Raw genomic sequence first — 15308 nt, 5'->3', positions numbered from 1 at the left:
CCGACACGTAGAATTAGGGGATCAGAGTGTCACGTTCCGACACATAGTAGTAGGGGATCGAAGTGTCACATTCCGACATATGGTAGTAGGGGATCGGAGTGTCACGTACCGACACAAGAGGAATAAAAATAATGAATCTTGAAAGATGTTAATATACTCAATCTAATGAATCTAATTCCCAAATGAGTATGGTATTGAGGCTTGAGTCCTCATGTGTGAACTTGACGGTAATTGTTAATGATATAGTACTTGTTGTTGCTACATGTTGAGTATCATAGTTGATTTTATGATATTACTTGGTATATACTGTTTTCTATTTCGAGTTGGCCGATGATATCTACTCAGTACCCGTGTTTTGTACTGACCCCTACTTTTATGTTTTCTTCTTGTTATTTGTGGAGTGCAGCAAACGTGCCGTCGTCTTCAACTCAACCGCAATTCTAGCCAGTCTTCGTCACATCGGATCTTCAAGGTGAGCTAACGCTTCTAGCTTGGACTGGACTTTCTTCCTCCTGTCTTGATGCCTTGAAGTTCCGGCATGGACTAGCTTTTACTTGTTTTAGCTTTTAGAATACTCTTAGTTTAGTCATTTGATCATAGATGTTCTTGTGGTGATGACTTCCAGATTTTGGGGATAATAAATGTTTGAGTTTTAGAAGTTATTGATTTTGTTAATGAGTTTAAGTCTTCCGCATTACTTTCTGTTGATATTATATTGAAATGTTAAGGTTTAGATTGGTTGGTTCGCTCACATAGGAGGGTAAGTGTGGGTGCCAGTCGCGACCCGATTTGGGTCGTGACAATAACTTAGATAGTTGCATTTTGGTAGGACTAAAGAAATATTTCAAGTACAAGTAAACTATATGTTTGTATGAATGTTTTATCAAAAAAATCCAAAAATTCAAAAAAAAATCGATGAAACCTAAAAAAATTTGAAGTTGAAAAAACCGAGATTTATTGGTTTGGTTTGGTTTTTAAATTCAAAAATTCGACACAAATGATTTGATCTGATAGTTGAAAAACCTGAACCAACCCGATCATGTAACACCTACTTGTTCACACTACTGACTTTCACACTTCTTAAGAAACTATAAATAGAAGGATAATTTTATTATATCATCCTTCGCATATAATAAATACAATGTCTAGAAAAATATAATAGGAAAATAATTATAATTTATTATAAAGATAAATTAAAATATAAATTTATCCATTGATTTCATAAAATGGAGAAATATTGTTGAACATCGATAGTGAACAACTATTATTGTACAAAGTACAAATAATTAAGCAATTAATTATTTGGATAAAAGTATTGAAATGTGTACTCCCTTCCTCATATTTAATTTCAGTTTTAACTTACTTTTTACATTCATTAAGAAAAAGGAAAAGGCATGATATATCCAATAACTTTGTCATTTAGAGTTGGTTACATCCCTTATTATAAAGTGTATTCATATATATTTTTATTGTTATACGAATAACTCATATATATTCTACCGTATACAAAAGGAGCTCACATATACTCTTCATCAAACAGAAGTGAAAAAAATAATTTTAAATTTATAATTCTGAATTTTAATTTAAAAAATATTTATGTAGGGGGTATATATGATTCTTCTAGCAAAATTCAAGCTATATTTTTATCTTTCTCAAACATAAATTATTTTTTGACTTCTTTGATTATCATTATTTGATTTTCTTATTGTTATTTTTTTCTTTCATTCTTTAGAATTAAAAAATAATCATTAAAACTAATTTTTTGGTGGCTATATTATAATTTAAAATTACTTTTTGTGGCTATATTGATAATTTAGTTTTTTGTATTAGTTAAAACAAATTAGGACATCTATGGTGAATTTTACAAAAAAAAATAGTGAAACATGAATAAATTTCACCATTAAAATAATAAATTTAAATTAATCGTTGAAATAAAAAAGTCAAAGCAAACTACGTGTGAGGAGAATCAAACATACTCTCTCTGTCCCTATTTAGTTGTCCACTTTAGAAAAGACACACATTAAGAAAACAATAATTAACATGGTGAAGTTACAATTTTTATCCTTATTAAATATGATTTCAAAAAGGATGAATTAAGACTTAGAAATTTTCAAGAAGTTTAAATGAGGGTATAATAGGAAATTTATTTTTGTCCTTTCTTAATTTGTCAAAAATGAACAAGTAAATAGGGACAACTAAAAGAGAAAATATGGACAAGTAAATAGGGACAGAGGAAGTATCAATATGGATTACATTCTTTTTTAAAAAAAACAAATAATTGTATTAAAGTTAATGTTTTCAATTCTATTAGAGGAAAATGGTATATGTGTGAATCATTTGTATAACAGTAAGCGTATATATGAGTCACTTACATAACGAAGATATATCAACTTTAAATGGCAAAGTTGATGGTATATCAAACCCCTTTTCCTTAAGAAAATAATAAATATATGATATAGTTTACTAAGTTATTCTTATTTATTTGATATTCATTTAGAATTGAGTAGTATTAAAAAGAAGGCACATGAATTGTGGTGCAGTGGTGAATGCTTCACCTTAACTAACGATCTCAGGTTCGAGTCTTGAGTTCAAATTTAGCTAAAGTTTCAACATAGACTCCAAATACTGAGTGAAAAAAAAAAGAAAAAAAAAATCATCTTATTAAAATTAATTGTCAATTTTTATCTTACATTTTTAAATGGACAATTATTTTGAAACAATCTTTTTGAGTTGAAGCAACTATTATGATAAAACACATTTATAGAAATTAGAATCTGTTTGATAAAATATGCATGTAAGTATTTTATTAAGATGGTTAAAATGCCTTTAAAGATTTTTTGAAAAATTAAAAAATAAGATCTATGTATACGAGAATAGAATATATTAAATCCCTGAATATAATATTATAAATTACCTTAATTGTTGAGGAATTTAAAATTTAGTTTAAGATTTCAAATTTAAAAATCAAGTATTACACATTTTTATTTTCAATATTCTAAATTTATTAATGAAAATTTTAAATCCGCCACGCTATACAACAAGAAATTGCATACTTGCTTTTAAGGAAAGGAGGAATGGATTCCCATGCAGAAATCTTTTTTCGAGTGTCCCTTTCAATCTTTGCTTTCGGTTAAGTGAGCCCAACTTATTCTCTTAGATATAGTGATATATATACTTTTAAATAATTATAAAAATATAATAAAATTATATAATTTTTTAGCATATATATACTTATTATTCATGTATTTGTGTATAAAAATTCTTAATCTCTACTATCCACCCCTACTTCACTCGTTCCTAATTGTTTGTTAGACGTTTCAGTTGATCGTTGGAAAATCGATGTTTTTGTGCACATATAGTTTGAAAACACATACATTGGATTCGATTGGCAACATCTAAAGTTGATATTCTCACAAACATACAATTGATAACACGTATCTTTAACTTCTATTTTAAAAATATATACACACGTTTTCAGATGTATTTGATTAGAAATTTAATATGAAATTATTAATTAGAGTGACAATATATAAATTTTCAAAACTATAGGAAGAATTAATAAATAATAAAAATATTTGTAAACTTAGACATTTTTTCGTAAATTTCCTTAATGAAAATTCTAATTATACCTCTCTGTTGGTCATCTATCAGGTAGTGCAATTTACATTTCTTAATTTTCTATTTTAGGATTCCATTATAAATAAATTTTATCCTCAATATTTTTTTAAATTAATATACACAAATTTTTATATATTAACTATACATGATTGCACGTATTAACTTGAATCATATAATAGAATATGCATTCAACCCCCTATTTTTAATGACTAAGTTAACGACTATTTAAGTTATTTTTCTTATTAAGTCATTCATAAAAAGAAGGAAGATGAAAATGACGGTGGAGAATAAATGATTAATGAGTATGGTGATCTCATGACTCTATATTTTTATTCACTAAGGTCAAAGGATGAGAAAAAAGAGAGGAAAATAAGTATCAAGCACAAAAATTTCAAGAGTTAATTATATTTTGTTTTGAAGGTTTTCTTAATCATAAAAATTTCATATTTTTCATTGCTCTTAGATATATTTTTTATTTAATATATTATAAATTATATATTACGTAATGAGAGAAATGTACTCGAGAAAGGACAGAGTTGTATACGAGAGAAATTTAGTAACTTTTTTAAAGATAGAAAATTTAAAAAAATATCTTAAGATATATATATTTATGTAATTTGATCGAAAAATAATAGATAGGAAATTCTTTTTTTAAAAATGGAGAATTAGAGGCAGTGATGATGGCAAGCAGAGGCAATCATATTTTGGCGTAATACATAAGAAAAAGAAAATAAAGGAACAAAAATTGATGTGAAAGTAATTATGTTGACAGGAAGATTTTATAAATTTAGGATATTAAGGTTGTGTTTGGTAAAAAGAAAGAATTTTTTTAAGTTGCTCCATTTTTTCTTTTTCTTTTTTATAATTTTGATAAATAAATAAAATATTTTTAAAAAAATATTTATATATAATTTAGATAGACACTATGGATGAGACTGGGTACAAAATAATTTTCCTACTTTCAGTACATGGTTAATAATTTTTAAAATATTTATATATAATTTAGAAAAATACAATTTAAAATAGGTATAATTAATTTTCCATACTTTCCCTAGGTAGGTTATTGTTCTTATTTTTGAAGAACTTATTTTTTTAAAAAAAAATTAAAAATATGAATTAATTAAACATGAAAAAAAATTGAAATATTTTTTAAAGATCAGATACACCCTTGATGATTAAGACAACATATGCCTACATCAATTATGTCAATGGTATAGTGGCACTAAATTGGAGTCCATCGTCTATGCTATGTTTTGCGCATGCAAATCCTTAGGGTTGTGTGGTTTGTCGACTAGTTATAATGAAATTCGTACCAAAAAATCAAACCATCAACAAAATAATATTGAAATAATTAATTTCAATCTAATAGAGATGATTTGTTAGTTGTTATAAAATATTATAGTGTAGATGTTCATTCACATTAGAGCTCCGATAAAAATTGAATCACGTGTGATACTGCAGGGCTCATTCGGCGATAACGCTTGCAACAAGATTTTCTCTATATCTAGGGCTCAAACACGAAACCTTTGATTAAGGGCGAAACGTTCACAACAATGCTCCACAATCCATGTAGGTACTTTATCAAGAAGTTACTTTCACTATTAATGATCTTCATTATTTCCTCTATAATGAAATATAATTTCAACCTTTTATGATCAATATTTTTGTAATCTTACACCTCTTTAACCTTCTTCATTATCTTCATGATTAATGTGTGTTTATGACAAATTTTTTTTTTATGTAGTTATGTAATATTCTAAATAGAGACATAAGCATTAATAGTGTATAAACTCGAATATTTAGAAGAATAAGAAAAACTCTCATCTTTTTGTTTCTCTATTTATATTGTTTTGATTTTTTATAATCCTTATCTTAATTTTCTTTAGTTTTACAACACAGTCAATTAATTAATTTTTATGTTTTTTGAAATTATTAGTTATTGTGATTTTATAACAATTGACGCCATTTTAAAATAAAGTATGTTACTTTCCTTATTTCAATTTAAGTGACACATATTTATACGGTGTTTGGATATTTTAAATTATTAATTAATGTGATTTATAATACCTTTTTGCGTAGTTTTTAAATAATATTGTTATTTCTCATATTGATAGAACTTTATTGGCAATTAATTTTTATTTTATTGTAAAAATATTTAAGTTATTAATTAATGTGATTTATAGTACTTTTAATGTAATTTTTAAATACATATCATCTTTCAAAAAAAATAATAAGAGAATTAAATTAAAATGAAGCTCATATCTTTAGCTATAAGCACATAACTCAAGTACATACGTGGTCTATGAAATATATATATATATATATATATATATATATATATATATATATATATATATATATATATATATAAAGTGGGACTACAATTTGATAATGCCATATATATATAAAGTGGGACTACAATTTGATAATGCCTTAAAAATCTATCGCGCATGAATTGTTGGTGAGGTAACCTAGCTAAAGATGAGGACCAACGACAAATTAAAAAGGTGGCTTTGGAGTGCTTTAGAGGTCATATTATTATTTTAATTATTTTATATCTAATTAAGTTTTTGAATATATTATTATTATTATTATTATTATTATTATTATTAGTATTATTATTATTTTCCTTCGAGAGGTAAGAATTGTTTATCTCAGCATTAATTATTAATATTGAAATAAATCTTCAAATGTTATAATTAAAAATTAATTAAACGTTGTTTCAAAATTATGTTCTATTATCTATCATATCAAAATGTGTCCTTGGTCTCATTATTTTGCCCTACCAACTTTCTTAACTTTCAGAGCAATAAGTCAGTAATATTTAGTTTGGGTGTTAAATTGTTCATTTATTTTAAATATTATTTTCAATTGGATATTTTTAAAATATTATGTTATTATTGTAGCTAATAATATAGTTCGAGGTTTCTCCTTTCAATTTTAATTTATTTGGTTGGGTGACCTTGGTTTGCTTATATTTGTTTTAGGATATTTGATGTTTTAGAAGAAAAAAAAAGTCAAATTTTGATATTTTTTTAAAAATTTTTTTATGTAATATTTAATATCAGTATTGAATTTCAATTATATTTGATTGTATGTTGTAAGATCTATTCTAGAAATAGCACTTTCAACATGATAATTTTTTGATATTCAAAACTCGATTTTGAATTTCAAATTTAGCCTTGCTGCTCCAAGCAATGAAGTACTCCCTTTGTTCCTATTAAGTTGTCACTTGTCACTATTTCAAGTTTTACATTTTTAAGATATGAAGTAAGTTTATTATTGTATCCTTATTTAATATTTTTTTAAAGTCAAATTTTTAATAAATGAATATAATTAATTTATATCAATTATAATTTATTCGATGTATATAAGTTAATTATTTGACTTTTTTTAATTGATTTAAATACGCATTTTTAAAACTAATAATCTATGAATATAATAGGAAAATAATATCATTTCTGTATTAATTTATGAAAGTAAGATATTTAAAAGAGAATGTAGACGAATTGTGAACTTATGAGTTAAATTTCCAACAGGTTTTGATAATGACAGGTGTGGTTTAATTTGAGAATTAAGTATGCCAGGCAGAAAAAAATAATTGTGATAGTCAAACGGTAAAATAAGGTTAAATAATTTTTAAGGATAAAATAGAAAGAAAAATAATTGTTTATATATTATTTTTGTGAAATGATAAGTATCGATGAATATTTATTGCTTTTGTATAATGATAGGTATAAAATAATGGACCTTTTTTAGTTGTAATTTACTTACTTCTTCCGCTCTTATTTAGTTGTTATTATTTTAAATTTCACTTTTCTTAAGAAATTGGATAAGTTTATTATTGTATCATTTTTTAGTATTCTCTATAAATCAAGTTTTCAATACAAAACATGAATTAAGTTACTTTGATTAATTAATTTGATCAATGAATATGAGTTGATTACTTAATTTTTTTACGTTGAGCAAATGTATACTTTCTAGTTTCAAGGCTAATAACATTCAAATGGTAATAAAATAAATAATGCCGTTTATGCATTGTTTTGTGAAATGATAAAATATTAAGCAACTTCTAATTTTAATAAGGACGACACATAAATAAGAACAAAGGAATATAATATAACAAATAACTTGCTTATTTAAGATGCACAAGTATTCCCTCCATCCAGGGACGACACATAAATAGGAACAAAGGGGTATAATAATGTTGCTTAATCAAGGGTGTCTAATTGAACACTTTTTATTGAAAAATTACACCATAATTATAAGTAAAATGATATTAAAATGATTAAATAACATATTGTGAACACCTTAAAAAACAATAAAGTTTCTTAGTTCAATGATTTCAGTAGTTCAACTCAAACTAAGTCCTTCCTATTTTGCGCTCAAAAATAATAAATCTGTTATTTGACTTTTGATTTTTTCATTAAAAAATCTTAATAAAATTTAAATGTTATTATTTAGTTTAATGTTAACAAACAATTTTTTTTGTTTATTTCATAAATCTACTAAAAGTAAAAAAGCTTCATGCGGATTCTCTTTTAAAATTACTCATTCAATTCTACTATTTATTTTTCATTTCTCCTTAGTCATTAGAGGTTTGTGAAATCTTGAAGAGTAAAGTGATTTCATTCTAAACTGAATTTTCTCTCTTTTTTTTTTTTTGTTTGTTCACTTACTATCAAATAAACGTAAACATTAAAGATAAATATTATGCAGTTTGATTTTAAATTTTTTTGTTATATAATCATTAATATTACGTAGTTTTATTTAAAAATTTTAAGTACATCCATTCATTAAATTATTTTGAAGTTACGAAATTTTGAAATTCTTCGTAAAATTTCTTGCTGCGCCACTGCTTTCGTCCATCTTAACTTGTATATTATACTAAAAATAATTGTCCAACAATAATTGTTCAGTTTAAAAAATCAAAGATAATTTATCTTTTGAGTTTAACTACTATCCACCGACGGTGGACAAAAAATTACACGGGCATATTATTTTTGAAAATATTTAATTTTTTTAATTAATATATTTTAATATTATTAATATTAAAATAAAAATAATAACAGAGTGTTATATGGTAACTTGAATTATAAATTAATTGTACAAATTTAATTAGGATTCTTATTTGTCTTACCAAAAATAAAAAATACATAATTTCTTGTGTTTTCTTATTGGAAAGCACTTCAATCCTTCAAAGAAAATCATTGCCAACATATTATTTTTTTTTATAAGAACCGGTACTTGTTGCCATTGAAGCAATGCTAGCAAAATATTAATATGAAACTATTCCAGAAACATAAAGTGCAACAAAATCAACATATTCAAACTTATAAGAGTAAGCAAACAAAATCAAACACTATTAAATACGGCCCATGATTTAATCACAATTGCATGCTTGGTTACATTTTTTTAAACGAAATCCTTCTTTTGAACAAACAAACTCTTGACCAATAATGGATTTATCTTTTCTTGATCTACTAATTCGATTTTTGCGCACACTAAAACCATTACGATGAGCATAATCAAGATAAAATTTAAATCCAGTATCAAGTGATTGAAATTCCATACCGATGTAAGGCTCTCTTAATTCTTGCTCACCTAGTTGAGGAACAAAAGATACAACTGCATTCATGTTGCTTTCTATATCCTCCAAGGAATCTTCAATTCCTTCTGCATTTTGCTCTTCTAAATTAGAGATTTCAAAAGTTTCTTACAATACACAATTATTAGATATTAGACTGATAAGGTAAGTTAGCTTTAAAATTTTTAATATTTTTCATGGCTAATGTATTGAACTTCTTCAATTTGCTAAAAAGTTCTTAAACGTATTCTTTAAATATCTTCATCACTACAAAACATAAATTTCTTCATACATTAAAACAAGAATATTTCTTTGAAACGTTTATTCATGCTGCGAAAAAGACTTAATAAGTTATGTAAAAAAAGATATACGAGGAAAACGCTACCATGATAATTGTTTCAAATTGCTTCAATGGTGGATAGTTGGTTGCTTCAATGGTTTTTGTAGAAAAAGAAGAACGTTAATCCAACTAAGAAAACACAAGAAATTATGTATTTTTTATTTTTGGTAAGACAAATAAGAATCCTAATTAAATTTGTACAATTAATTTATAATTCAAGTTACCATATAACACTATGTTATTATTTTTATTTTAATATTAATAATATTAAAATATATTAATTAAAAAAATTAAATATTTTCAAAAATAAAATGTCCGTGTAATTTTTTTGTCCACCGTCGGTGGATAGCAGTTAAACTCTTATCTTTTTATGTCATTTTACCCTTACTATTAAATATTATTCAATATATAATATAATTTTCGAAACATTGAACTTATATTCAAAGGAAAATATAACAATATTACCATATTATTTATTGTTGTATAAGGTGTGCGTCAACTTAATATTAGACAATTATTGTTGGATAAAGGGAGTAAATGAGAAGAAAGAAACTTTATTACTCCTTTCAGCCTCCATCCTTCTTTACTTGTCAAATTTTGATTTGACATACTCCCCATGTCCCTAATTATTTGTCCACATTTTTCATTTTTAGTTGCTTTAATTGGACCCTAAACTTCACTCTAAATTTTATTTTGACCTTAAACTTTCATAATGCACAAATATGCACTTTAACTATTCAACTTTTAAATAAATAAACACATGACTCCTACATGACACAATACATGTAGGACACTACGTAGGACAAAAAATGACATGTAGGACATGTGTGTTTATTTGTTCAACTTTATACAAGTTTAAGTGTCCATTTGTGCACATCCAAAGTTGAAGGGCGTAAATGTGATTTGAAGTCAAGTTAAAGGACATGTTTATGTATTATGCATATTATTTATTGTTGTATAAAGTGTGCGTCAACTTAATATTAGACAACTATTATTGGATAAAGGAAGTAAATGAGAAGAAAGAAACTTTATTACTCTTTTCGGCCTCCATCCTTTTTTACTTGTCAAATTTTGATTTGACATACTCCTCTTGTCCTTAATTATTTGTCCATCTTTTTCTTTTTTAGTTGCCCTAATTACTTGTCATTTTAACAAATTAAGAAAGGAAAAATATCTTTGGCCAGAAAATTTAGCCAGAGATTTTTTCTATGTAATTTTCTTTTTTAAAACATTTTTACCCTTTTATCTTTAATACATTTTAATAAAAATGAAAAAAAGATCGATTTATTTTAAAATAAAAAAGATATTATAATTTTTAAAATTTTCTGCCCAAATTTTGGCCAAATTTTCTGTCATTTAGCACTTCTCATTAAGATAGGACATAAAAAAAAATTCTCTTATACACTCAATTTATTACTTTGGAAAATATTAAAATTCTTGAAAAGCTTAAGTTTTTAATTCATCAATGTTATAATTAATAAGGGATAAAATGGTAAACTTACTATGTCAATTATTATTTTCTTAATAGGTGTGTAAATTCAAAAGTGGACAAATAGTAGGGAAGTTCATATAAAGAAAATACTAATAATTGCTATCATGAGTTTATCATTTTATCTCTATTAATAAAAAATTGCCAAATATATTTACTCATTATATTTTTAAAAAAATTAACTTGATATTAATAACACTTAAAAGATATAATAGGAAAAATTATCTTTTTTTAATTTATCAGAAATAAAATAAATTAGTAAATATTTTATAAATATTATTGAACAGAAAAAAAGTTTACATATTATAATCACAAAAGTATAATGATAAGAGAGTGTGGTGAGCAATGAAAAGGATTCCACTGTCTGTTTGCGTAGTCATACAACAATAGATTATCTAAAATAATCAACAAAATAAAAAAAAGTAAAGACTTCTTTTTTCACTTTTATTTTTTTCTCAGTTATGAATATCAATTCAATAATTCGTTCAAACATCCTGGGCCAAAAGATTGTTACAATATGTTCTTTATTATATTTCGATTGTACTTTCTCTATCTCAAATTGCATGGTAATTTTTAAAATGCTTGAAATTATTCATAATTTATTGAAGTTTTTTACATGATTTAATTACTTAGACACTTCAATTAAACATTGTACCTATTAGACTCTCCAATATTTTAACATATACATACCTATCAAACACTAACATACAATTAGTTCTTAAATCAGAATTCAGTAAACAATAAAATAAATTTAGAATTATAAATTCAAGGTTTTGATTTTCTTACTTTTAAAAGAACTTTTGTCTAATATTTTATAGGTTTTAATTAAACTATTCAAATCTTATATTAATAATATAAATATAAATGAAGTTCTTGACAATAAGATTTATTACCGAGTATTGTAAACACATAGCTAAAATCCCCTTTGCATAAAATAATCTTAGACAATATATAACAACAATATTATCAACCTACGGAAAGAATTGTATATAAAAAGAATTTTCCTTTGAGATATCGATTCAAATTTTATGTGTTTATATAATATTTTGTATAATTATCTCACCTGTTTTAACTATAAATTTTTTAAAATGATGATATACATTTTTTAAGTGATACATATTGCAAGATAATATATTGATTGTTCTTGAAATTTGTCTCAAAATTGTTCTTAATTGTTTGGTCTGCATAGATGGATCTAAAGATTCTGCCTTAAGCTGCTTACCTTTTTAAATATAAAATTAATATAAATATACATAATAAGTGTACAATCATTTAAACTACAATTTGTTATTGTAACATATTATTTAGATTATGAATTTTGAAAGACATAGTAATAATAGATATTATTAAAAAGAAGAGTAATGAAGATGATAATAGTGAGTTAAAGTCATAAGATTAATGATATTGTTAGAATATAAGTTATGAAAGTAAAGAGATTGTACAGGTTGATTCTAAACGTAATTTTTTTTTTAAAACCATTTTTAGAAAATAAATTAATGTATAAAAGGTGTTTATCTAATTCAACTTCTAACTTAAATTCTTTTTTTTTAATAATAATTATTATAATTATAACTTTAATATGAATTAGTTTATTCTTTTCTTTCATTTTAATGGATTATCTAATGTAATTTTATATTAATCATTTATACGATATTGTAATAATTGAAGCAACAAATAATTATCTATTTCTTCAAGTTTATTGATTTATTCGGCTTTATTTCAAATAAAGTGCTTATTTAACATTGTTATAATTGAAAGCACGTATAATCTACCCATTTCTTCAATTTTGTAAGACTTTGTATTGGCTCTCAATTATTGATTTATGTGGCAATTAAAAAAGGCAAAGGACAGAAATTTTATAGTTACAATAATTTCTCAAATTGATACGATAATATAAGTGCTGATATATTAATTTGATACGTCAGATATATTAATCGTTAAGTAAGATACATTATATTTTATACACAATACGCTAATCTGATATACATCTTATATATACGATACACTAATATGATGCACGAAATATATTAATTTAATGCGCATGCACTGATACATTAATCTGATACGAAAATGAGAGATTTTAGAAACTTGTAAAACTAGCAAAGAATAATAGGAATAAGACAACTTAAAAGTGAGATTTATGTCATTTATTCTTAAAGGAAAAAAAAGAAACTACATTATTATTTTTTAAAATGTGTATACCACGTTGCATGTAATTTGTATATAAACTTACAATTTAATTTATACTTAAGCATAAACCTTTTTTTTTACATTTTATATAAGATTAATATATTATGTATGATGATTCTTGCCAAATATATATTAATCTAGCTGACATAAATATTTTCAAAAATGGTTTACGTTTGAAGATTTCCAAAAAATAAATCTTGTTTCTTGCAGTATAAAAGTTGTTACATAATCCTCGAGAGTTTGAAGTGAAATGGTATTTCTTTTTGTTTTCTCTGTTGTGGTGGGGGAGAGGGTTAATATTTAAAATTTGGATCAAGTATTTTCGACTCATAAATAAAAAGTTGATAAAAAATAGGAGACTTGTTTTTTATTTTTAATTAATTTTAAGTTATTTTTAACTTATTTGAAGTCTTTTTTTTTTATCTTAACAAATAATTCTAACTTATTCTAAGTTATTTTAAATTTATTTTTACTTTTTTATATTTGTTAAACACTTTAAAAAATAAAAAACTAACTTAAAAAATAAATTTAATCAGTTTTTAAATCAACCCAAATACCCTCTAAATTTTGAGTAATTGACAAAAAAAATTCTTTTTAGAGTCACTTTTCTATTATTTTATTTTAAGTTTATAGTAATAGGCCGATAAGAACACCATCTAATCATTTTTTATAGGATAACTACGGGTTGTGTTTCATTCTTTATTAAAATTTTCGAGTGGGATATTTGAATATATATAAATTTTTCTTTGATAGAAATAATTTATTCCCTAAAATATTTTTATAACACAAATTTTAAATTAAATAAGCTTCAAAATAAATTTTATTGTCATGAGTTTTGTAACTGATCCAAAAAAAAAATTATATTGATATATAATATTTAAAATTTATATTTTACCTCTTAGATTTAGATTTATAACGACAACAAAATAAATTCACTATAATCATTAAGGTAATTTACCTAGTTCAATTAAGTAAGCAAATAGTTTGAAATCAGGTCAAAGGTACATGCTTTAATTATAACAATATTAAATAAACGGCTAATTTGAAACTAGATCAAATAATTGTAAGGACAAAAAAATAAATAGGTGAATCGATGTGTGTTCCAATTATAACATTTTTAATAAATGAATTGATTTAAAACTAGGCCAAATTATAACAATCTTTTAATGAACGAATTGATTTGAAACCAGGCCAAATAACTTAGTTGATAAGAAATACGTAGGTTGATAGAATATAAAATTATTTCGTTTGAATTAACTTAAAAAGTAATTTTCAAGTAAAAAGTAAAGAGTTAAATAAAAATGATTTTTAAGTCAAAACGTAAAAAGTAGAAAGAATTTTTTTTTTTACTTATTTTAAATTATTTTTATCCTGATAAATACTTTTTAACTTATTTTATATATTTTATTAAATACTTTTAAAAATAAATTTTATCAATTTTTAAATTATCCACAAAACGCCCTTGTACGAAAATTGAAAATATGGTTGGGTAGATTTAGCTTTTTGACGGTACAGTAATTAATCATGTGGGCTACTCTCTATTTTATTTTATGAAAAAAATAAATAAATTATACTCACAAAGTCGCCACTATTAAATGACAAAGCTAGTTTGGAGTATTAATACATGCATTTTAAGTAACGTTCAATTTAGATGCAAGGCAACCTTTTTTTCCATACTATCACTTGTAAGTATTTAAATTTGAGAGTCTATGTCTAGAACTCTAGAAAATTTAATTTGATGTTGACGATTTAAAAGAAATCTAAATAAATTGTTTTTTTTTTTGCAATTCAGGAATAACTCATAATCGCTATATTATCAGTGGTGACTACCTTGTGATCGTTAGGTAAATCCTCATTTTATAAGTGCATGCAAATCATACAGTGAATGTAAACTGCACTAGGCAAATCATATACGATAGACTCGAGTCAGAAGACATTGATGGATAATCAATTCTAGGTCATTCAACTGATGACTGACTATATTTCATGAATTTCATAACCTAAATTATCACTTTTTGTAGATTAAAACACACTTCGATGTTTAGTCGGTCTCTACTTTCTAGACACTTTTTATCACGTGAAAA

This window comes from Solanum lycopersicum, chromosome 3 (assembly GCF_036512215.1).
Source record: "Solanum lycopersicum chromosome 3, SLM_r2.1".
In the NCBI taxonomy this organism is placed as follows: Eukaryota; Viridiplantae; Streptophyta; class Magnoliopsida; order Solanales; family Solanaceae; genus Solanum; species Solanum lycopersicum.
The sequence above is the reverse complement of the archived record's forward strand: the minus strand, read 5'-3'. Positions refer to the sequence as shown.